Raw genomic sequence first — 21583 nt, forward strand, 5'->3', positions numbered from 1 at the left:
TTTTCCACTCTGCTTCGTGGATTCCCATTTTTACTTGCATTACCAGCGACACTCTTGTGCTTTTTTACATTTTTAAATATGGATGTCCCTCCTGTGCAAGCTCCCGCCCTGCAGCTGCTGACACTGTTCCGCAATCGCATGCTAGAATATTATGGCACAATGCCGTTGGCGATATTAAGCACGGCATATGGATTATCTTTTCTATGCTGATGTGATTCCTTCAAATCTAAGACACTAAAGTATCGGCACGCCCTAAACCAACACAAAGAGACCTTCTTAGCAAATAATATATTATGTGTATTAGGGAGGGTGAGATATAAGCAGCCGCGGGCCGTGGAGGGAGTTACGGTGGGGCAGGGAGGCGGGGAGGGGGAGGGGCAGGGTGAAGCCCTCTCCACCCTGCCCCTCCCCCTCCCCGCCTCCCTGCCCACCGTAACTCCCTCCACGGCCCGCGGCTGCTTATAAGTGTTGCTAACTCTTATTCATTTACAGCATGTTAACATACTATCACCATTCGCTTTTTATGTACTAGTAACTATGCTGGTAATTTTGCTACTGATAATATGTGTACTTGTATTCTCCACCCTGCTTCTCCCCCTCCCCGCCTCCCTGCCCCACCGTAACTCCCTCCACGGCCCGCGGCTGCTTATAAGTGTTGCTAACTCTTATTCATTTACAGCATGTTAACATACTGTCACCATTCGCTTTTTATGTACTATTAACTATGCTGGTAATTTTGCTACTGATAATATGTGTACTTGTATAATGTAAGATACTACGCCTGAGAAGACGGCATTAGTAAATAAACATTTCAAATACACATGTGTTCTTCTTAACTCCATGTTCTCGTTTCTAAGAAATATATAACGACCGACTGTTCATGAGTTCCACGTATCCTGAGGTACTATAAGTTCATATTCTGGATTGTCTAAACATTGAGAATTTGTTATATCCAATGTGTCACTGTACCTAGCTTGCTAAGGGGTTTTGATTACTAAGGTGACTTTTGGGACACCCTAATTCGCCGAGGTTCCAATCCTCTGTCCACAGTTCTGTGTCAGAACAGAAACCCTGCGACAGGGGCACCCCTCAACCTTACTGGAGCTTCATCACACTTGCGATACAACTCCAGCAATGCGCCAACTTTACGACACAAATAAGTCACGCATCTGTGCTGTTTTTGCCCCATGATGCGCCGCATTGTAAATGCAGCACACCGTAGGTGACGGAACAGCGGCACAGAATGACTAACACATCCCTAATGATGCGCCAGTCATCATAAATCTATCCCTATGCTTCTTATCTTGTTAGAAATAAACCGCCATATGTATCATCAAAGTTTTTTGCATTTCCTAAATAGCGAACTTTAAGAAATAAATAGCGATTCTTTACCATTCCTAGTTTGCGATGACCTATTTGCTAATTACAAATTACCCATTCATTTCCATGCAGCAGGAGGCCCATAGGAATGAAGGTACAATTTGCGATTAGCAATTACCTCATCGCAAATTACGAATTTTTCCGACGGTGCAGGGGTGTCTCAAGAACACCCTACTGCACCCCTGAAAAAGAAATTTGGGGTCATATGGCGCACATAAATTTTGAAAACATTCCTTTACCTCAAAAACGATTTTCAACTCATAATTTGAAAACACTGCACATGGGGAAATGACTTAAAATGTCCTTAAGACACATAAAAGCATTTTTTGATTGCCTTTGCAGCATTTTCCGTCACCTTTAACATGCCTATGTAACGGAAACATTCAAAATCTAAATTTGCCATGCACAGGTGGGAGCATATTTACAAGCAATTTGCTCCACAGACAAACTTCTTACATTGAAATGGGAAAAATAACATCACAGACTCTCAATTACCTTATAAAGAAGCAGACACCATTATGTCCTTCTCATCAATATTAAAACAATTGCTTTTTCTCAAAAACGATTTACAAGTCATAATTTGAAAACACTCCACAGCTCCTATGCACATAAAAGCCCTGTCAGTACTAATACTTCACATTTTCTCCAATTACAATTTCTCAAAGAAACAAAATCTATTTGTGAAACACTTGAGACAAAGCAACATTTGAAAAACACAACTTTCTTCATAATTTTCTCCTTAAAGCACACTATTTTCTATCTAAATTAAAGAAATCTTTTCTCACCTTAGCAAATACTTTGAGTTTCAAAACAGTCTCAGAAACACACCAATTTGTCTTCAGCAGAGCAAAAGGTATGCACTCCAGAGTCTGCAGCTATCAAAAGCACAGAAATGCTGTAATTCTTCACACATATATCTCATGTCATCCAATCAAAACTCTTCCCTCACTTTTTTTCAAAGCAAAACCCTTTACCCCCCTTCCCCTCTCTGCTTTTTCTGCATAGCAACCACCTCTTGCAAGACCTCTCACACAACAATGTTGCAATTCAACTCTGAACTCTCAGTGCACCTGCATATCCAGAGCATTCTTCCATTTAATGATTTTTTCTTCGCCACTCAAAATACATCTTTCAACGAACTCATCCATTCACACTAACTTTCTGTTTTCAGCAATCAAAATCCACCAATCACTCTTACTGCTTCATTAACACAGAAACTCCTCAGTTTTTTTCATTTTACACTCTCATTTTTTCAACTGCCATTTCATTGCCACACTTCATCTGACTGCAGCAGAACCTTCTCTCGCCATGTTTTCTGTCTGGATTGTTGGACATAGTTACATATATTGGGCTCAAAGGTACGCTGAAAACAGGAATTTACCTAACCTCAATTTACAAGATGTGGAAATTAAGTGGTTTGGCCACAGAGGATTAAAATGTCACCAATTGATACCATTGGTGAAAACCTTTATGCATTTGCCCAAACCTGACCTGTTAATTGTGCACTGTGGAGGTAATGATTTGGGCACTTTGACTGGGGTAGGTCTGGAAATGCTTTTAAAGGACACCTTTGAACAATTGATGGCACTTTTTCCTCAGACTGCCTTGGTATATTCAAATATATGCCAAAGACAGAAATGGAGGTGGTCAAACCAATTTTGTCCACAAATTGAGAAGTCGAGGAAGCATGTAAACAAATCTGTTTCAGCTTACATGAGAGACCATGGAATGGGCTCCCTGTACAACAATAACTTGCGTTACTACATGCAAGATATCTACAGAGGAGATGGAGTTCACTTCTCAGATGAGGGCAACAGAGTTTTCACTCTGAATTTAAGAATGTGCATTGGTACCTACTTATAAGTACCTAAATGTACCATAAACCCAAAAGCTCTTCTCAGAGCTACCCTACATCTGATCACTCACAATTATTATTGTACTCTAACTTTTTTCACTAATTTTCAAGAAAGTACGCTTCCCCAGAACGTTTCCCGGTTCGCGAACCGAGCGCACTCCACGCAAAAAAACTAAAAAAACGGTATATATTTTTTTGCCCTGCGAGAACCTTTCAAAGCCTCCACATCAAACCTAGGGGGTCAGGCACGATCTACTATGCCCCCTTATGGTCATTTGCCCCTTCGCTTTGGCCTCCTCTTGTCTCTCGATCCTACCGAGAGACAAGATGGCGGCCGCTACGGACTGTTTGCAATGTTTACAGACGCCGAAAAACCAATCACCTTCGCAAACCTCCGTAACGCGAAAAGTACGCGAAGCGGAGCGCTGTTACAGATATATATCTTTTTTTGAACGTTAATTTCTCAAAATCCACTGGAGCACATATATTGAGACCTAGCAAAGGCACATCGGGCTACCAGTCCCTACAATTTTGCCAAGTTTCGTGCAAATCCATTCAGCCGTTCGATTATTATTATTATTTTTTTTTTTGCCCCGCGGGGCCCTTTTAAAACCTCCACATCAAACCTAGGGGGTCAGCGAGGATCTACTATTCCCCCTTATGGTCATTTGCCCCTTCGCTTTCGCCTCCTCTTGTCTCTCGATCCTACCGAGAGACAAGATGGCGGCCGCTACGGACTGTTTGGAATGTTGACAGACGCCGGAGAACCAATCAGCTTCGCTTCACAAAGCTCCGTTGCGCGAAAAGTCCGCGAACCAGTGCGCTAACTGGTCCGCTGTTACAGATATATATATTTTTTTAAACGTTAATTTCTCAAAATCCACTGGAGCACATATATTGAGACCTACAAAAGGCACATCGGGCTACCAGTCCCTACAATTTTGCCAAGTTTCGTGCAAATCCATTCAGCCGTTCGGGCTAAAAGTGAGGCCAACCGCCCTATGGAAAACTCAATGTTAAAAACACGTTTTGGGACCCCCCTTTTTTCTCGGCCCCCACCGGACGAACCCCCCCCAAATTTTCAAGGGCTGCTCAGAAACAAAATGTGCCATTTTCCTGAAAAATTCAGCCAATTCCGTCCACAAACGCCAAAGTTATTAGACATAGAATTTTCAAAAAACCCATAGAGAAAAAATCCTAACTATATATACCTACTGGCGACCGCCAGTAGGTAATATAAATATATATATTGATAGTTAGAAAGATAGCCAGATAGACAGATCGATAGATAGATATTTATTTCAATGAAATAATTTCTTGATAAAACTGATTGTTTTTGGCTAGGAATTTCTGTATTGTAATATTAAGGAAAAAAGATTACTTGTCCTAACCAAAAGCAGCAAATCTGCCTATTACAATACTGTGAATTGATCGAGGGTATGCCTTAACCCCAAGGAGGTGAGCACTGTTTAACTGATGCTAATAAGTCCTCGTTAGTATAGTGGTCAGTATCCCCGCCTGTCACGCGGGAGACCGGGGTTCAATTCCCCGACGGGAAGGTGCTTCTTTTTATTCACACAATTAAATAAAATGATGTACTTTCTAACATTGTAAAATATATCTGTCATTATCCTTGCCTATTCCGATTGAGAAAAAAGGTGGAATTCACCGATGGCCAAAATGCTTACTGATGTGTTAACTGGAATTCATAATATGCTCTGAATATTTCAATATGCACAGGCGTACCATCAAAAACACTTTACATCTGCATTCTCTTGGAAAATGAGATGAAGCAGTGGTGAATCCTAGGCTGCGGTTCCACTCGATTGGCACCATTTACAAGTAGAATGACTGCTTTTGGTTAGTAGTGACCCCTGGTGGCTAATAGTTATAAGCTGCAAATGGTAAAGTGAGCTGATTATATAGATATATATATATAAATATATATATTGATAGTTAGAAAGATAGCCAGATTGACAGATCGATAGATAGATATTTATTTCAATGAAATAATTTCTTGATAAAACTGATTGTTTTTGGCTAGGAATTTCTGTATTGTAATATTTAGGAAAAAAGATTACTTGTCCTAACCAAAAGCAGCAAATCTGCCTATTACAATACTGTGAATTGATCGAGGGTATGCCTTAACCCCAAGGAGGTGAGCACTGTTTAACTGATGCTAATAAGTCCTCGTTAGTATAGTGGTCAGTATCCCCGCCTGTCACGCGGGAGACCGGGGTTCAATTCCCCGACGGGAATGCGATTCTTTTTATTCACACAATTAAATAAAATTATGTACTTTCTAACATTGTAAAATATATCTGTCATTATCCTTGCCTATTCCGATTGAGAAAAAAGGTGGAATTCACCGATGGCCAAAATGCTTACTGATGTGTTAACTGGAATAGATAATAATCTCTGAATATTTCAATATGCACAGGCGTACCATCAAAAACACTTTACATCTGCATTCTCTTGGAAAATGAGATGAAGCAGTGGTGAATCCTAGGCTGCGGTTCCACTCGATTGGCACCATTTACAAGTAGAATGACTGCTTTTGGTTAGTAGTGACCCCTGGTGGCTAATAGTTATAAGCTGCAAATGGTAAAGTGAGCTGATTATATAGATATATATATATAAATATATATATTGATAGTTAGAAAGATAGCCAGATAGACAGATCGATAGATAGATATTTATTTCAATGAAATAATTTCTTGATAAAACTGATTGTTTTTGGCTAGGAATTTCTGTATTGTAATATTTAGGAAAAAAGATTACTTGTCCTAACCAAAAGCAGCAAATCTGCCTATTACAATACTGTGAATTGATCGAGGGTATGCCTTAACCCCAAGGAGGTGAGCACTGTTTAACTGATGCCAATAAGTCCTCGTTAGTATAGTGGTCAGTATCCCCGCCTGTCGCGCGGGAGACCGGGGTTCAATTCCCCGACGGGGAGGTGATTCCTTTTATTCACACAATTAAATAAAATGATGTACTTTCTAACATTGTAAAATTTATCTGTCATTATCCTTGCCTATTCCGATAGAGAAAAAAGGTTGAATTCACTGATGGCCAAAATGCTTACTGATGTGTTAACTGAAATTCATAATATGCTCTGAATATTTCAATATGCACAGGCGTACCATCAAAAACACTTTACATCTGCATTCTCTTGGAAAATGAGATGAAGCTGTGGTGAATCCTAGGCTGCTGTTCCACTCGATTGGCACAATTTACAAGTAGAATGACTGCTTTTGGTTAGTAGTGACCCCTGGTGGCTAATAGTTATAAGCTGCAAATGGTAAAGTGAGCTGATTATATAGATATATATATATATAAATATATATATATTGATAGTTAGAAAGATAGCCAGATAGACAGATCGATAGATAGATATTTATTTCAATGAAATAATTTCTTGATAAAACTGATTGTTTTTGGCTAGGAATTTCTGTATTGTAATATTTAGGAAAAAAGATTACTTGTCCTAACCAAAAGCAGCAAATCTGCCTATTACAATACTGTGAATTGATCGAGGGTATGCCTTAACCCCAAGGAGGTGAGCACTGTTTAACTGATGCCAATAAGTCCTCGTTAGTATAGTGGTCAGTATCCCCGCCTGTCACGCGGGAGACCGGGGTTCAATTTCCCGACGGGGAGGCGATTCCTTTTATTCACACAATTAAATAAAATGATGTACTTTCTAACATTGTAAAATTTATCTGTCATTATCCTTGCCTATTCCGATAGAGAAAAAAGGTTGAATTCACTGATGGCCAAAATGCTTACTGATGTGTTAACTGAAATTCATAATATGCTCTGAATATTTCAATATGCACAGGCGTACCATCAAAAACACTTTACATCTGCATTCTCTTGGAAAATGAGATGAAGCAGTGGTGAATCCTAGGCTGCTGTTCCACTCGATTGGCACAATTTACAAGTAGAATGACTGCTTTTGGTTAGTAGTGACCCCTGGTGGCTAATAGTTATAAGCTGCAAATGGTAAAGTGAGCTGATTATATAGATATATATATATATATAAATATATATATTGATAGTTAGAAAGATAGCCAGATAGACAGATCGATAGATAGATATTTATTTCAATGAAATAATTTCTTGATAAAACTGATTGTTTTTGGCTAGGAATTTCTGTATTGTAATATTTAGGAAAAAAGATTACTTGTCCTAACCAAAAGCAGCAAATCTGCCTATTACAATACTGTGAATTGATCGAGGGTATGCCTTAACCCCAAGGAGGTGAGCACTGTTTAACTGATGCCAATAAGTCCTCGTTAGTATAGTGGTCAGTATCCCCGCCTGTCACGCGCGAGACCGGGGTTCATTTCCCTGACGGGGAGGCGATTCCATTTATTCACACAATTAAATAAAATGATGTACTTTCTAACATTGTAAAATATATCTGTCATTATCCTTGCCTATTCCGATAGAGAAAAAAGGTTGAATTCACTGATGGCCAAAATGCTTACTGATGTGTTAACTGAAATTCATAATATGCTCTGAATATTTCAATATGCACAGGCGTACCATCAAAAACACTTTACATCTGCATTCTCTTGGAAAATGAGATGAAGCAGTGGTGAATCCTAGGCTGCTGTTCCACTCGATTGGCACAATTTACAAGTAGAATGACTGCTTTTGGTTAGTAGTGACCCCTGGTGGCTAATAGTTATAAGCTGCAAATGGTAAAGTGAGCTGATTATATAGATATATATATATAAATATATATATTGATAGTTAGAAAGATAGCCAGATAGACAGATCGATAGATAGATATTTATTTCAATGAAATAATTTCTTGATAAAACTGATTGTTTTTGGCTAGGAATTTCTGTATTGTAATATTTAGGAAAAAAGATTACTTGTCCTAACCAAAAGCAGCAAATCTGCCTATTACAATACTGTGAATTGATCGAGGGTATGCCTTAACCCCAAGGAGGTGAGCACTGTTTAACTGATGCCAATAAGTCCTCGTTAGTATAGTGGTCAGTATCCCCGCCTGTCACGCGGGAGACCGGGGTTCAATTCCCCGACGGGGAGGCGATTCCTTTTATTCACACAATTAAATAAAATGATGTACTTTCTAACATTGTAAAATATATCTGTCATTATCCTTGCCTATTCTGATTGAGAAAAAAGGTTGAATTCACTGATGGCCAAAATGCTTACTGATGTGTTAACTGAAATTCATAATATGCTCTGAATATTTCAATATGCACAGGCGTACCATCAAAAACACTTTACATCTGCATTCTCCTGGAAAATGAGATGAAGAAGTGGTGAATCCTAGGCTGCTGTTCCACTCGATTGGCACAATTTACAAGTAGAATGACTGCTTTTGGTTAGTAGTGACCCCTGGTGGCTAATAGTTATAAGCTGCAAATGGTAAAGTGAGCTGATTATATAGATATATATATATAAATATATATATTGATAGTTAGAAAGATAGCCAGATAGACAGATCGATAGATAGATATTTATTTCAATGAAATAATTTCTTGATAAAACTGATTGTTTTTGGCTAGGAATTTCTGTATTGTAATATTTAGGAAAAAAGATTACTTGTCCTAACCAAAAGCAGCAAATCTGCCTATTACAATACTGTGAATTGATCGAGGGTATGCCTTAACCCCAAGGAGGTGAGCACTGTTTAACTGATGCCAATAAGTCCTCGTTAGTATAGTGGTCAGTATCCCCGCCTGTCACGCGCGAGACCGGGGTTCAATTCCCTGACGGGGAGGCGATTCCATTTATTCACACAATTAAATAAAATGATGTACTTTCTAACATTGTAAAATATATCTGTCATTATCCTTGCCTATTCCGATAGAGAAAAAAGGTTGAATTCACTGATGGCCAAAATGCTTACTGATGTGTTAACTGAAATTCATAATATGCTCTGAATATTTCAATATGCACAGGCGTACCATCAAAAACACTTTACATCTGCATTCTCTTGGAAAATGAGATGAAGCAGTGGTGAATCCTAGGCTGCTGTTCCACTCGATTGGCACAATTTACAAGTAGAATGACTGCTTTTGGTTAGTAGTGACCCCTGGTGGCTAATCGTTATAAGCTGCAAATGGTAAAGTGAGCTGATTATATAGATATATATATATATAAATATATATATTGATAGTTAGAAAGATAGCCAGATAGACAGATCGATAGATAGATATTTATTTCAATGAAATAATTTCTTGATAAAACTGATTGTTTTTGGCTAGGAATTTCTGTATTGTAATATTTAGGAAAAAAGATTACTTGTCCTAACCAAAAGCAGCAAATCTGCCTATTACAATACTGTGAATTGATCGAGGGTATGCCTTAACCCCAAGGAGGTGAGCACTGTTTAACTGATGCCAATAAGTCCTCGTTAGTATAGTGGTCAGTATCCCCGCCTGTCACGCGGGAGACCGGGGTTCAATTCCCCGACGGGGAGGCGATTCTTTTTATTCACACAATTAAATAAAATGATGTACTTTCTAACATTGTAAAATATATCTGTCATTATCCTTGCCTATTCTGATTGAGAAAAAAGGTGGAATTCACCGATGGCCAAAATGCTTACTGATGTGTTAACTGGAATTCATAATATGCTCTGAATATTTCAATATGCACAGGCGTACCATCAAAAACACTTTACATCTGCATTCTCTTGGAAAATGAGATGAAGCAGTGGTGAATCCTAGGCTGCTGTTCCACTCGATTGGCACAATTTACAAGTAGAATGACTGCTTTTGGTTAGTAGTGACCCCTGGTGGCTAATAGTTATAAGCTGCAAATGGTAAAGTGAGCTGATTATATAGATATATATATATATAAATATATATATTGATAGTTAGAAAGATAGCCAGATAGACAGATCGATAGATAGATATTTATTTCAATCAAATAATTTCTTGATAAAACTGATTGTTTTTGGCTAGGAATTTCTGTATTGTAATATTTAGGAAAAAAGATTACTTGTCCTAACCAAAAGCAGCAAATCTGCCTATTACAATACTGTGAATTGATCGAGGGTATGCCTTAAACCCAAGGAGGTGAGCACTGTTTAACTGATGCCAAGAAGTCCTCGTTAGTATAGTGGTCAGTATCCCCGCCTGTCACGCGGGAGACTGGGGTTCAATTCCCCGACGGGGAGGCGATTCCTTTTATTCACACAATTAAATAAAATGATGTACTTTCTAACATTGTAAAATATATCTGTCATTATCCTTGCCTATTCCGATAGAGAAAAAAGGTTGAATTCACTGATGGCCAAAATGCTTACTGATGTGTTAACTGAAATTCATAATATGCTCTGAATATTTCAATATGCACAGGCGTACCATCAAAAACACTTTACATCTGCATTCTCTTGGAAAATGAGATGAAGCAGTGGTGAATCCTAGGCTGCTGTTCCACTCGATTGGCACAATTTACAAGTAGAATGACTGCTTTTGGTTAGTAGTGACCCCTGGTGGCTAATAGTTATAAGCTGCAAAGGGTAAAGTGAGCTGATTATATATATATATATATATATATATATATATATATATATATATATATATATATATATATATATATATATATATATATATATATATACATATATATATATATATATATATATATATATATATATATATATATATATATATATATATATAAATATATATATTGTTAGTTAGAAAGATAGCCAGATAGACAGATCGATAGATAGATATTTATTTCAATGAAATAATTTCTTGATAAAACTGATTGTTTTTGGCTAGGAATTTCTGTATTGTAATATTTAGGAAAAAAGATTACTTGTCCTAACCAAAAGCAGCAAATCTGCCTATTACAATACTGTGAATTGATCGAGGGTATGCCTTAACCCCAAGGAGGTGAGCACTGTTTAACTGATGCCAATAAGTCCTCGTTAGTATAGTGGTCAGTATCCCCGCCTGTCACGCGGGAGACCGGGGTTCAATTCCCCGACGGGGAGGCGATTCCTTTTATTCACACAATTTAATAAAATGATGTACTTTCTAACATTGTAAAATGTATCTGTCATTATCCTTGCCTATTCCAATAGAGAAAAAAGGTTGAATTCACTGATGGCCAAAATGCTTACTGATGTGTTAACTGAAATTCATAATATGCTCTGAATATTTCAATATGCACAGGCGTACCATCAAAAACACTTTACATCTGCATTCTCTTGGAAAATGAGATGAAGCAGTGGTGAATCCTAGGCTGCTGTTCCACTCGATTGGCACCATTTACAAGTAGAATGACTGCTTTTGGTTAGTAGTGACCCCTGGTGGCTAATAGTTATAAGCTGCAAATGGTAAAGTGAGCTGATTATATAGATATATATATATAAATATATATATTGATAGTTAGAAAGATAGCCAGATAGACAGATCGATAGATAGATATTTATTTCAATGAAATAATTTCTTGATAAAACTGATTGTTTTTGGCTAGGAATTTCTGTATTGTAATATTTAGGAAAAAAGATTACTTGTCCTAACCAAAAGCAGCAAATCTGCCTATTACAATACTGTGAATTGATCGAGGGTATGCCTTAACCCCAAGGAGGTGAGCACTGTTTAACTGATGCCAATAAGTCCTCGTTAGTATAGTGGTCAGTATCCCCGCCTGTCACGCGGGAGACCGGGGTTCAATTCCCCGACGGGGAGGTGATTCCTTTTATTCACACAATTAAATAAAATGATGTACTTTCTAACATTGTAAAATATATCTGTCATTATCCTTGCCTATTCCGATAGAGAAAAAAGGTTGAATTCACTGATGGCCAAAATGCTTACTGATGTGTTAACTGAAATTCATAATATGCTCTGAATATTTCAATATGCACAGGTGTACCATCAAAAACACTTTACATCTGCATTCTCTTGGAAAATGAGATGAAGCAGTGGTGAATCCTAGGCTGCTGTTCCACTCGATTGGCACAATTTACAAGTAGAATGACTGCTTTTGGTTAGTAGTGACCCCTGGTGGCTAATAGTTATAAGCTGCAAATGGTAAAGTGAGCTGATTATATAGATATATATATATAAATATATATATTGATAGTTAGAAAGATAGCCAGATAGACAGATCGATAGATAGATATTTATTTCAATGAAATAATTTCTTGATAAAACTGATTGTTTTTGGCTAGGAATTTCTGTATTGTAATATTTAGGAAAAAAGATTACTTGTCCTAACCAAAAGCAGCAAATCTGCCTATTACAATACTGTGAATTGATCGAGGGTATGCCTTAACCCCAAGTAGGTGAGCACTGTTTAACTGATGCTAATAAGTCCTCGTTAGTAGAGTGGTCAGTATGCCCGCCTGTCACGCGGGAGACCGGGGTTCAATTCCCCGACGGGAAGGCGATTCTTTTTATTCACACAATTAAATAAAATGATGTACTTTCTAACATTGTAAAATATATCTGTCATTATCCTTGCCTATTCTGATTGAGAAAAAAGGTGGAATTCACCGATGGCCAAAATGCTTACTGATGTGTTAACTGGAATTCATAATATGCTCTGAATATTTCAATATGCACAGGCGTACCATCAAAAACACTTTACATCTGCATTCTCTTGGAAAATGAGATGAAGCAGTGGTGAATCCTAGGCTGCTGTTCCACTCGATTGGCACAATTTACAAGTAGAATGACTGCTTTTGGTTAGTAGTGACCCCTGGTGGCTAATAGTTATAAGCTGCAAATGGTAAAGTGAGCTGATTATATAGATATATATATATATAAATATATATATTGATAGTTAGAAAGATAGCCAGATAGACAGATCGATAGATAGATATTTATTTCAATGAAATAATTTCTTGATAAAACTGATTGTTTTTGGCTAGGAATTTCTGTATTGTAATATTTAGGAAAAAAGATTACTTGTCCTAACCAAAAGCAGCAAATCTGCCTATTACAATACTGTGAATTGATCGAGGGTATGCCTTAAACCCAAGGAGGTGAGCACTGTTTAACTGATGCCAAGAAGTCCTCGTTAGTATAGTGGTCAGTATCCCCGCCTGTCACGCGGGAGACCGGGGTTCAATTCCCCGACGGGGAGGCGATTCCTTTTATTCACACAATTAAATAAAATGATGTACTTTCTAACATTGTAAAATATATCTGTCATTATCCTTGCCTATTCCGATAGAGAAAAAAGGTTGAATTCACTGATGGCCAAAATGCTTACTGATGTGTTAACTGAAATTCATAATATGCTCTGAATATTTCAATATGCACAGGCGTACCATCAAAAACACTTTACATCTGCATTCTCTTGGAAAATGAGATGAAGCAGTGGTGAATCCTAGGCTGCTGTTCCACTCGATTGGCACAATTTACAAGTAGAATGACTGCTTTTGGTTAGTAGTGACCCCTGGTGGCTAATAGTTATAAGCTGCAAAGGGTAAAGTGAGCTGATTATATATATATATATATATATATATATATATATATATATATATATATATATATATATATATATATATATATATATATATACATATATATATATATATATATATATATATATATATATATATATATATATATATATATATATATATATATATATAAATATATATATTGTTAGTTAGAAAGATAGCCAGATAGACAGATCGATAGATAGATATTTATTTCAATGAAATAATTTCTTGATAAAACTGATTGTTTTTGGCTAGGAATTTCTGTATTGTAATATTTAGGAAAAAAGATTACTTGTCCTAACCAAAAGCAGCAAATCTGCCTATTACAATACTGTGAATTGATCGAGGGTATGCCTTAACCCCAAGGAGGTGAGCACTGTTTAACTGATACCAATAAGTCCTCGTTAGTATAGTGGTCAGTATCCCCGCCTGTCACGCGGGAGACCGGGGTTCAATTCCCCGACGGGGAGGCGATTCCTTTTATTCACACAATTTAATAAAATGATGTACTTTCTAACATTGTAAAATGTATCTGTCATTATCCTTGCCTATTCCAATAGAGAAAAAAGGTTGAATTCACTGATGGCCAAAATGCTTACTGATGTGTTAACTGAAATTCATAATATGCTCTGAATATTTCAATATGCACAGGCGTACCATCAAAAACACTTTACATCTGCATTCTCTTGGAAAATGAGATGAAGCAGTGGTGAATCCTAGGCTGCTGTTCCACTCGATTGGCACCATTTACAAGTAGAATGACTGCTTTTGGTTAGTAGTGACCCCTGGTGGCTAATAGTTATAAGCTGCAAATGGTAAAGTGAGCTGATTATATAGATATATATATATAAATATATATATTGATAGTTAGAAAGATAGCCAGATAGACAGATCGATAGATAGATATTTATTTCAATGAAATAATTTCTTGATAAAACTGATTGTTTTTGGCTAGGAATTTCTGTATTGTAATATTTAGGAAAAAAGATTACTTGTCCTAACCAAAAGCAGCAAATCTGCCTATTACAATACTGTGAATTGATCGAGGGTATGCCTTAACCCCAAGGAGGTGAGCACTGTTTAACTGATACCAATAAGTCCTCGTTAGTATAGTGGTCAGTATCCCCGCCTGTCACGCGGGAGACCGGGGTTCAATTCCCCGACGGGGAGGCGATTCCTTTTATTCACACAATTTAATAAAATGATGTACTTTCTAACATTGTAAAATGTATCTGTCATTATCCTTGCCTATTCCAATAGAGAAAAAAGGTTGAATTCACTGATGGCCAAAATGCTTACTGATGTGTTAACTGAAATTCATAATATGCTCTGAATATTTCAATATGCACAGGCGTACCATCAAAAACACTTTACATCTGCATTCTCTTGGAAAATGAGATGAAGCAGTGGTGAATCCTAGGCTGCTGTTCCACTCGATTGGCACCATTTACAAGTAGAATGACTGCTTTTGGTTAGTAGTGACCCCTGGTGGCTAATAGTTATAAGCTGCAAATGGTAAAGTGAGCTGATTATATAGATATATATATATAAATATATATATTGATAGTTAGAAAGATAGCCAGATAGACAGATCGATAGATAGATATTTATTTCAATGAAATAATTTCTTGATAAAACTGATTGTTTTTGGCTAGGAATTTCTGTATTGTAATATTTAGGAAAAAAGATTACTTGTCCTAACCAAAAGCAGCAAATCTGCCTATTACAATACTGTGAATTGATCGAGGGTATGCCTTAACCCCAAGGAGGTGAGCACTGTTTAACTGATGCCAATAAGTCCTCGTTAGTATAGTGGTCAGTATCCCCGCCTGTCACGCGGGAGACCGGGGTTCAATTCCCCGACGGGGAGGTGATTCCTTTTATTCACACAATTAAATAAAATGATGTACTTTCTAACATTGTAAAATATATCTGTCATTATCCTTGCCTATTCCGATAGAGAAAAAAGGTTGAATTCACTGATGGCCAAAATGCTTACTGATGTGTTAACTGAAATTCATAATATGCTCTGAATATTTCAATATGCACAGGTGTACCATCAAAAACACTTTACATCTGCATTCTCTTGGAAAATGAGATGAAGCAGTGGTGAATCCTAGGCTGCTGTTCCACTCGATTGGCACAATTTACAAGTAGAATGACTGCTTTTGGTTAGTAGTGACCCCTGGTGGCTAATAGTTATAAGCTGCAAATGGTAAAGTGAGCTGATTATATAGATATATATATATAAATATATATATTGATAGTTAGAAAGATAGCCAGATAGACAGATCGATAGATAGATATTTATTTCAATGAAATAATTTCTTGATAAAACTGATTGTTTTTGGCTAGGAATTTCTGTATTGTAATATTTAGGAAAAAAGATTACTTGTCCTAACCAAAAGCAGCAAATCTGCCTATTACAATACTGTGAATTGATCGAGGGTATGCCTTAACCCCAAGGAGGTGAGCACTGTTTAAGTGATGCCAATAAGTCCTCGTTAGTATAGTGGTCAGTACCCCCGCCTGTCACGCGGGAGACCGGGGTTCAATTCCCCGACGGGAAGGCGATTCTTTTATTCACACAATTAAATAAAATGATGTACTTTCTAACATTTTAAAATATATCTGTCATTATCCTTGCCTATTCCGATTGAGAAAAAAGGTGGAATTCACCGATGGCCAAAATGCTTACTGATGTGTTAACTGGAATTCATAATATGCTCTGAATATTTCAATATGCACAGGCGTACCATCAAAAACACTTTACATCTGCATTCTCTTGGAAAATGAGATGAAGCAGTGGTGAATCCTAGGCTGCGGTTCCACTCGATTGGCACCATTTACAAGTAGAATGACTGCTTTTGGTTAGTAGTGACCCCTGGTGGCTAATAGTTATAAGCTGCAAATGGTAAAGTGAGCTGATTATATAGATATATATATATAAATATATATATTGATAGTTAGAAAGATAGCCAGATAGACAGATCGATAGATAGATATTTATTTCAATGAAATAATTTCTTGATAAAACTGATTGTTTTTGGCTAGGAATTTCTGTATTGTAATATTTAGGAAAAAAGATTACTTGTCCTAACCAAAAGCAGCAAATCTGCCTATTACAATACTGTGAATTGATCGAGGGTATGCCTTAACCCCAAGGAGGTGAGCACTGTTTAACTGATGCCAATAAGTACTCGTTAGTATAGTGGTCAGTATCCCCGCCTGTCACGCGGGAGACCGGGGTTCAATTCCCCGACGGGGAGGTGATTCCTTTTATTCACACAATTAAATAAAATGATGTACTTTCTAACATTGTAAAATATATCTGTCATTATCCTTGCCTATTCCGATAGAGAAAAAAGGTTGAATTCTCTGATGGCCAAAATGCTTACTGATGTGTTAACTGAAATTCATAATATGCTCTGAATATTTCAATATGCACAGGCGTACCATCAAAAACACTTTACATCTGCATTCTCTTGGAAAATGAGATGAAGCTGTGGTGAATCCTAGGCTGCTGTTCCACTCGATTGGCACAATTTACAAGTAGAATGACTGCTTTTGGTTAGAAGTGACCCCTGGTGGCTAATAGTTATAAGCTGCAAATGGTAAAGTGAGCTGATTATATAGATATATATATATATAAATATATATATTGATAGTTAGAAAGATAGCCAGATAGACAGATCGATAGATAGATATTTATTTCAATGAAATAATTTCTTGATAAAACTGATTGTTTTTGGCTAGGAATTTCTGTATTGTAATATTTAGGAAAAAAGATTACTTGTCCTAACCAAAAGCAGCAAATCTGCCTATTACAATACTGTGGATTGATCGAGGGTATGCCTTAACCCCAAGGAGGTGAGCACTGTTTAACTGATGCTAATAAGTCCTCGTTAGTATAGTGGTCAGTATCCCCGCCTGTCACGCGGGAGACCGGGGTTCAATTCCCCGACGGGAAGGCGATTCTTTTTATTCACACAATTAAATAAAATGATGTACTTTCTAACATTGTAAAATATATCTGTCATTATCCTTGCCTATTCCGATTGAGAAAAAAGGTGGAATTCACCGATGGCCAAAATGCTTACTGATGTGTTAACTGGAATTCATAATATGCTCTGAATATTTCAATATGCACAGGCGTACCATCAAAAACACTTTACATCTGCATTCTCTTGGAAAATGAGATGAAGCAGTGGTGAATCCTAGGCTGCGGTTCCACTCGATTGGCACCATTTACAAGTAGAATGACTGCTTTTGGTTAGTAGTGACCCCTGGTGGCTAATAGTTATAAGCTGCAAATGGTAAAGTGAGCTGATTATATAGATATATATATATAAATATATATATTGATAGTTAGAAAGATAGCCAGATAGACAGATCGATAGATAGATATTTATTTCAATGAAATAATTTCTTGATAAAACTGATTGTTTTTGGCTAGGAATTTCTGTATTGTAATATTTAGGAAAAAAGATTACTTGTCCTAACCAAAAGCAGCAAATCTGCCTATTACAATACTGTGAATTGATCGAGGGTATGCCTTAACCCCAAGGAGGTGAGCACTGTTTAACTGATGCCAATAAGTACTCGTTAGTATAGTGGTCAGTATCCCCGCCTGTCACGCGGGAGACCGGGGTTCAATTCCCCGACGGGGAGGTGATTCCTTTTATTCACACAATTAAATAAAATGATGTACTTTCTAACATTGTAAAATATATCTGTCATTATCCTTGCCTATTCCGATAGAGAAAAAAGGTTGAATTCTCTGATGGCCAAAATGCTTACTGATGTGTTAACTGAAATTCATAATATGCTCTGAATATTTCAATATGCACAGGCGTACCATCAAAAACACTTTACATCTGCATTCTCTTGGAAAATGAGATGAAGCTGTGGTGAATCCTAGGCTGCTGTTCCACTCGATTGGCACAATTTACAAGTAGAATGACTGCTTTTGGTTAGAAGTGACCCCTGGTGGCTAATAGTTATAAGCTGCAAATGGTAAAGTGAGCTGATTATATAGATATATATATATATAAATATATATATTGATAGTTAGAAAGATAGCCAGATAGACAGATCGATAGATAGATATTTATTTCAATGAAATAATTTCTTGATAAAACTGATTGTTTTTGGCTAGGAATTTCTGTATTGTAATATTTAGGAAAAAAGATTACTTGTCCTAACCAAAAGCAGCAAATCTGCCTATTACAATACTGTGGATTGATCGAGGGTATGCCTTAACCCCAAGGAGGTGAGCACTGTTTAACTGATGCCAATAAGTCCTCGTTAGTATAGTGGTCAGTATCCCCGCCTGTCACGCGGGAGACCGGGGTTCAATTTCCCGACGGGGAGGCGATTCCTTTTATTCACACAATTAAATAAAATGATGTACTTTCTAACATTGTAAAATTTATCTGTCATTATCCTTGCCTATTCCGATAGAGAAAAAAGGTTGAATTCACTGATGGCCAAAATGCTTACTGATGTGTTAACTGAAATTCATAATATGCTCTGAATATTTCAATATGCACAGGCGTACCATCAAAAACACTTTACATCTGCATTCTCTTGGAAAATGAGATGAAGCAGTGGTGAATCCTAGGCTGCTGTTCCACTCGATTGGCACAATTTACAAGTAGAATGACTGCTTTTGGTTAGTAGTGACCCCTGGTGGCTAATAGTTATAAGCTGCAAATGGTAAAGTGAGCTGATTATATAGATATATATATATATAAATATATATATTGATAGTTAGAAAGATAGCCAGATAGACAGATCGATAGATAGATATTTATTTCAATGAAATAATTTCTTGATAAAACTGATTGTTTTTGGCTAGGAATTTCTGTATTGTAATATTTAGGAAAAAAGATTACTTGTCCTAACCAAAAGCAGCAAATCTGCCTATTACAATACTGTGAATTGATCGAGGGTATGCCTTAACCCCAAGGAGGTGAGCACTGTTTAACTGATGCCAATAAGTCCTCGTTAGTATAGTGGTCAGTATCCCAGCCTGTCACGCGCGAGACCGGGGTTCAATTCCCTGACGGGGAGGCGATTCCTTTTATTCACACAATTAAATAAAATGATGTACTTTCTAACATTGTAAAATATATCTGTCATTATCCTTGCCTATTCCGATAGAGAAAAAAGGTTGAATTCACTGATGGCCAAAATGCTTACTGATGTGTTAACTGAAATTCATAATATGCTCTGAATATTTCAATATGCACAGGCGTACCATCAAAAACACTTTACATCTGCATTCTCTTGGAAAATGAGATGAAGCAGTGGTGAATCCTAGGCTGCTGTTCCACTCGATTGGCACAATTTACAAGTAGAATGACTGCTTTTGGTTAGTAGTGACCCCTGGTGGCTAATAGTTATAAGCTGCAAATGGTAAAGTGAGCTGATTATATAGATATATATATATATAAATATATATATTGATAGTTAGAAAGATAGCAAGATAGACAGATCGATAGATAGATATTTATTTCAATGAAATAATTTCTTGATAAAACTGATTGTTTTTGGCTAGGAATTTCTGTATTGTAATATTTAGGAAAAAAGATTACTTGTCCTAACCAAAAGCAGCAAATCTGCCTATTACAATACTGTGAATTGATCGAGGGTATGCCTTAACCCCAAGGAGGTGAGCACTGTTTAACTGATGCCAATAAGTCCTCGTTAGTATAGTGGTCAGTATCCCCGCCTGTCACGCGGGAGACCGGGGTTCAATTCCCCGACGGGGAGGCGATTCCTTTTATTCACACAATTAAATAAAATGATGTACTTTCTAACATTGTAAAATATATCTGTCATTATCCTTGCCTATTCTGATTGAGAAAAAAGGTTGAATTCACTGATGGCCAAAATGCTTACTGATGTGTTAACTGAAATTCATAATATGCTCTGAATATTTCAATATGCACAGGCATACCATCAAAAACACTTTACATCTGCATTCTCCTGGAAAATGAGATGAAGAAGTGGTGAATCCTAGGCTGCTGTTCCACTCGATTGGCACAATTTACAAGTAGAATGACTGCTTTTGGTTAGTAGTGACCCCTGGTGGCTAATAGTTATAAGCTGCAAATGGTAAAGTGAGCTGATTATATAGATATATATATATAAATATATATATTGATAGTTAGAAAGATAGCCAGATAGACAGATCGATAGATAGATATTTATTTCAATGAAATAATTTCTTGATAAAACTGATTGTTTTTGGCTAGGAATTTCTGTATTGTAATATTTAGGAAAAAAGATTACTTGTCCTAACCAAAAGCAGCAAATCTGCCTATTACAATACTGTGAATTGATCGAGGGTATGCCTTAACCCCAAGTAGGTGAGCACTGTTTAACTGATGCCAATAAGTCCTCGTTAGTATAGTGGTCAGTATGCCCGCCTGTCACGCGGGAGACCGGGGTTCAATTCCCCGACGGGAAGGCGATTCTTTTTATTCACACAATTAAATAAAATGATGTACTTTCTAACATTGTAAAATATATCTGTCATTATCCTTGCCTATTCCGATTGAGAAAAAAGGTGGAATTCACCGATGGCCAAAATGCTTACTGATGTGTTAACTGGAATTCATAATATGCTCTGAATATTTCAATATGCACAGGCGTACCATCAAAAACACTTTACATCTGCATTCTCTTGGAAAATGAGATGAAGCAGTGGTGAATCCTAGGCTGCTGTTCCACTCGATTGGCACAATTTACAAGTAGAATGACTGCTTTTGGTTAGTAGTGACCCCTGGTGGCTAATAGTTATAAGCTGCAAATGGTAAAGTGAGCTGATTATATAGATATATATATATATATATAAATATATATATTGATAGTTG

General features: G+C 36.9%; 17 non-coding genes across 17 annotated transcripts; all 17 read left to right on the forward strand.

Annotated features, from left to right (window-relative positions):
• The first annotated feature begins 4722 nt into the window (after positions 1-4722).
• On the forward strand, positions 4723-4794 carry TRNAD-GUC (transfer RNA aspartic acid (anticodon GUC)). Its single transcript has one exon. It is a non-coding gene; the product is annotated as a tRNA-Asp (tRNA).
• A 628-nt stretch (positions 4795-5422) lies between these two features.
• On the forward strand, positions 5423-5494 carry TRNAD-GUC (transfer RNA aspartic acid (anticodon GUC)). Its single transcript has one exon. It is a non-coding gene; the product is annotated as a tRNA-Asp (tRNA).
• Positions 5495-6122: 628 nt separating this feature from the next.
• Positions 6123-6194, forward strand: TRNAD-GUC (transfer RNA aspartic acid (anticodon GUC)). Its single transcript has one exon. It is a non-coding gene; the product is annotated as a tRNA-Asp (tRNA).
• A 2036-nt stretch (positions 6195-8230) lies between these two features.
• TRNAD-GUC (transfer RNA aspartic acid (anticodon GUC)) lies at positions 8231-8302 on the forward strand. Its single transcript has one exon. It is a non-coding gene; the product is annotated as a tRNA-Asp (tRNA).
• Positions 8303-9632: 1330 nt separating this feature from the next.
• On the forward strand, positions 9633-9704 carry TRNAD-GUC (transfer RNA aspartic acid (anticodon GUC)). Its single transcript has one exon. It is a non-coding gene; the product is annotated as a tRNA-Asp (tRNA).
• Positions 9705-10334: 630 nt separating this feature from the next.
• TRNAD-GUC (transfer RNA aspartic acid (anticodon GUC)) lies at positions 10335-10406 on the forward strand. Its single transcript has one exon. It is a non-coding gene; the product is annotated as a tRNA-Asp (tRNA).
• Positions 10407-11162: 756 nt separating this feature from the next.
• Positions 11163-11234, forward strand: TRNAD-GUC (transfer RNA aspartic acid (anticodon GUC)). The gene has a single exon. It is a non-coding gene; the product is annotated as a tRNA-Asp (tRNA).
• A 628-nt stretch (positions 11235-11862) lies between these two features.
• TRNAD-GUC (transfer RNA aspartic acid (anticodon GUC)) lies at positions 11863-11934 on the forward strand. The gene has a single exon. It is a non-coding gene; the product is annotated as a tRNA-Asp (tRNA).
• A 628-nt stretch (positions 11935-12562) lies between these two features.
• On the forward strand, positions 12563-12634 carry TRNAD-GUC (transfer RNA aspartic acid (anticodon GUC)). The gene has a single exon. It is a non-coding gene; the product is annotated as a tRNA-Asp (tRNA).
• Positions 12635-13264: 630 nt separating this feature from the next.
• Positions 13265-13336, forward strand: TRNAD-GUC (transfer RNA aspartic acid (anticodon GUC)). The gene has a single exon. It is a non-coding gene; the product is annotated as a tRNA-Asp (tRNA).
• A 762-nt stretch (positions 13337-14098) lies between these two features.
• Positions 14099-14170, forward strand: TRNAD-GUC (transfer RNA aspartic acid (anticodon GUC)). Its single transcript has one exon. It is a non-coding gene; the product is annotated as a tRNA-Asp (tRNA).
• Positions 14171-14798: 628 nt separating this feature from the next.
• Positions 14799-14870, forward strand: TRNAD-GUC (transfer RNA aspartic acid (anticodon GUC)). Its single transcript has one exon. It is a non-coding gene; the product is annotated as a tRNA-Asp (tRNA).
• A 628-nt stretch (positions 14871-15498) lies between these two features.
• Positions 15499-15570, forward strand: TRNAD-GUC (transfer RNA aspartic acid (anticodon GUC)). Its single transcript has one exon. It is a non-coding gene; the product is annotated as a tRNA-Asp (tRNA).
• Positions 15571-16198: 628 nt separating this feature from the next.
• TRNAD-GUC (transfer RNA aspartic acid (anticodon GUC)) lies at positions 16199-16270 on the forward strand. The gene has a single exon. It is a non-coding gene; the product is annotated as a tRNA-Asp (tRNA).
• Positions 16271-17599: 1329 nt separating this feature from the next.
• Positions 17600-17671, forward strand: TRNAD-GUC (transfer RNA aspartic acid (anticodon GUC)). Its single transcript has one exon. It is a non-coding gene; the product is annotated as a tRNA-Asp (tRNA).
• Positions 17672-20405: 2734 nt separating this feature from the next.
• TRNAD-GUC (transfer RNA aspartic acid (anticodon GUC)) lies at positions 20406-20477 on the forward strand. The gene has a single exon. It is a non-coding gene; the product is annotated as a tRNA-Asp (tRNA).
• A 628-nt stretch (positions 20478-21105) lies between these two features.
• TRNAD-GUC (transfer RNA aspartic acid (anticodon GUC)) lies at positions 21106-21177 on the forward strand. Its single transcript has one exon. It is a non-coding gene; the product is annotated as a tRNA-Asp (tRNA).
• Positions 21178-21583: the final 406 nt, after the last annotated feature.

The sequence above is a fragment of the Lissotriton helveticus genome, chromosome 1_2 (genome assembly GCF_964261635.1).
Source record: "Lissotriton helveticus chromosome 1_2, aLisHel1.1, whole genome shotgun sequence".
Lineage (NCBI taxonomy): Eukaryota > Metazoa > Chordata > Amphibia > Caudata > Salamandridae > Lissotriton > Lissotriton helveticus.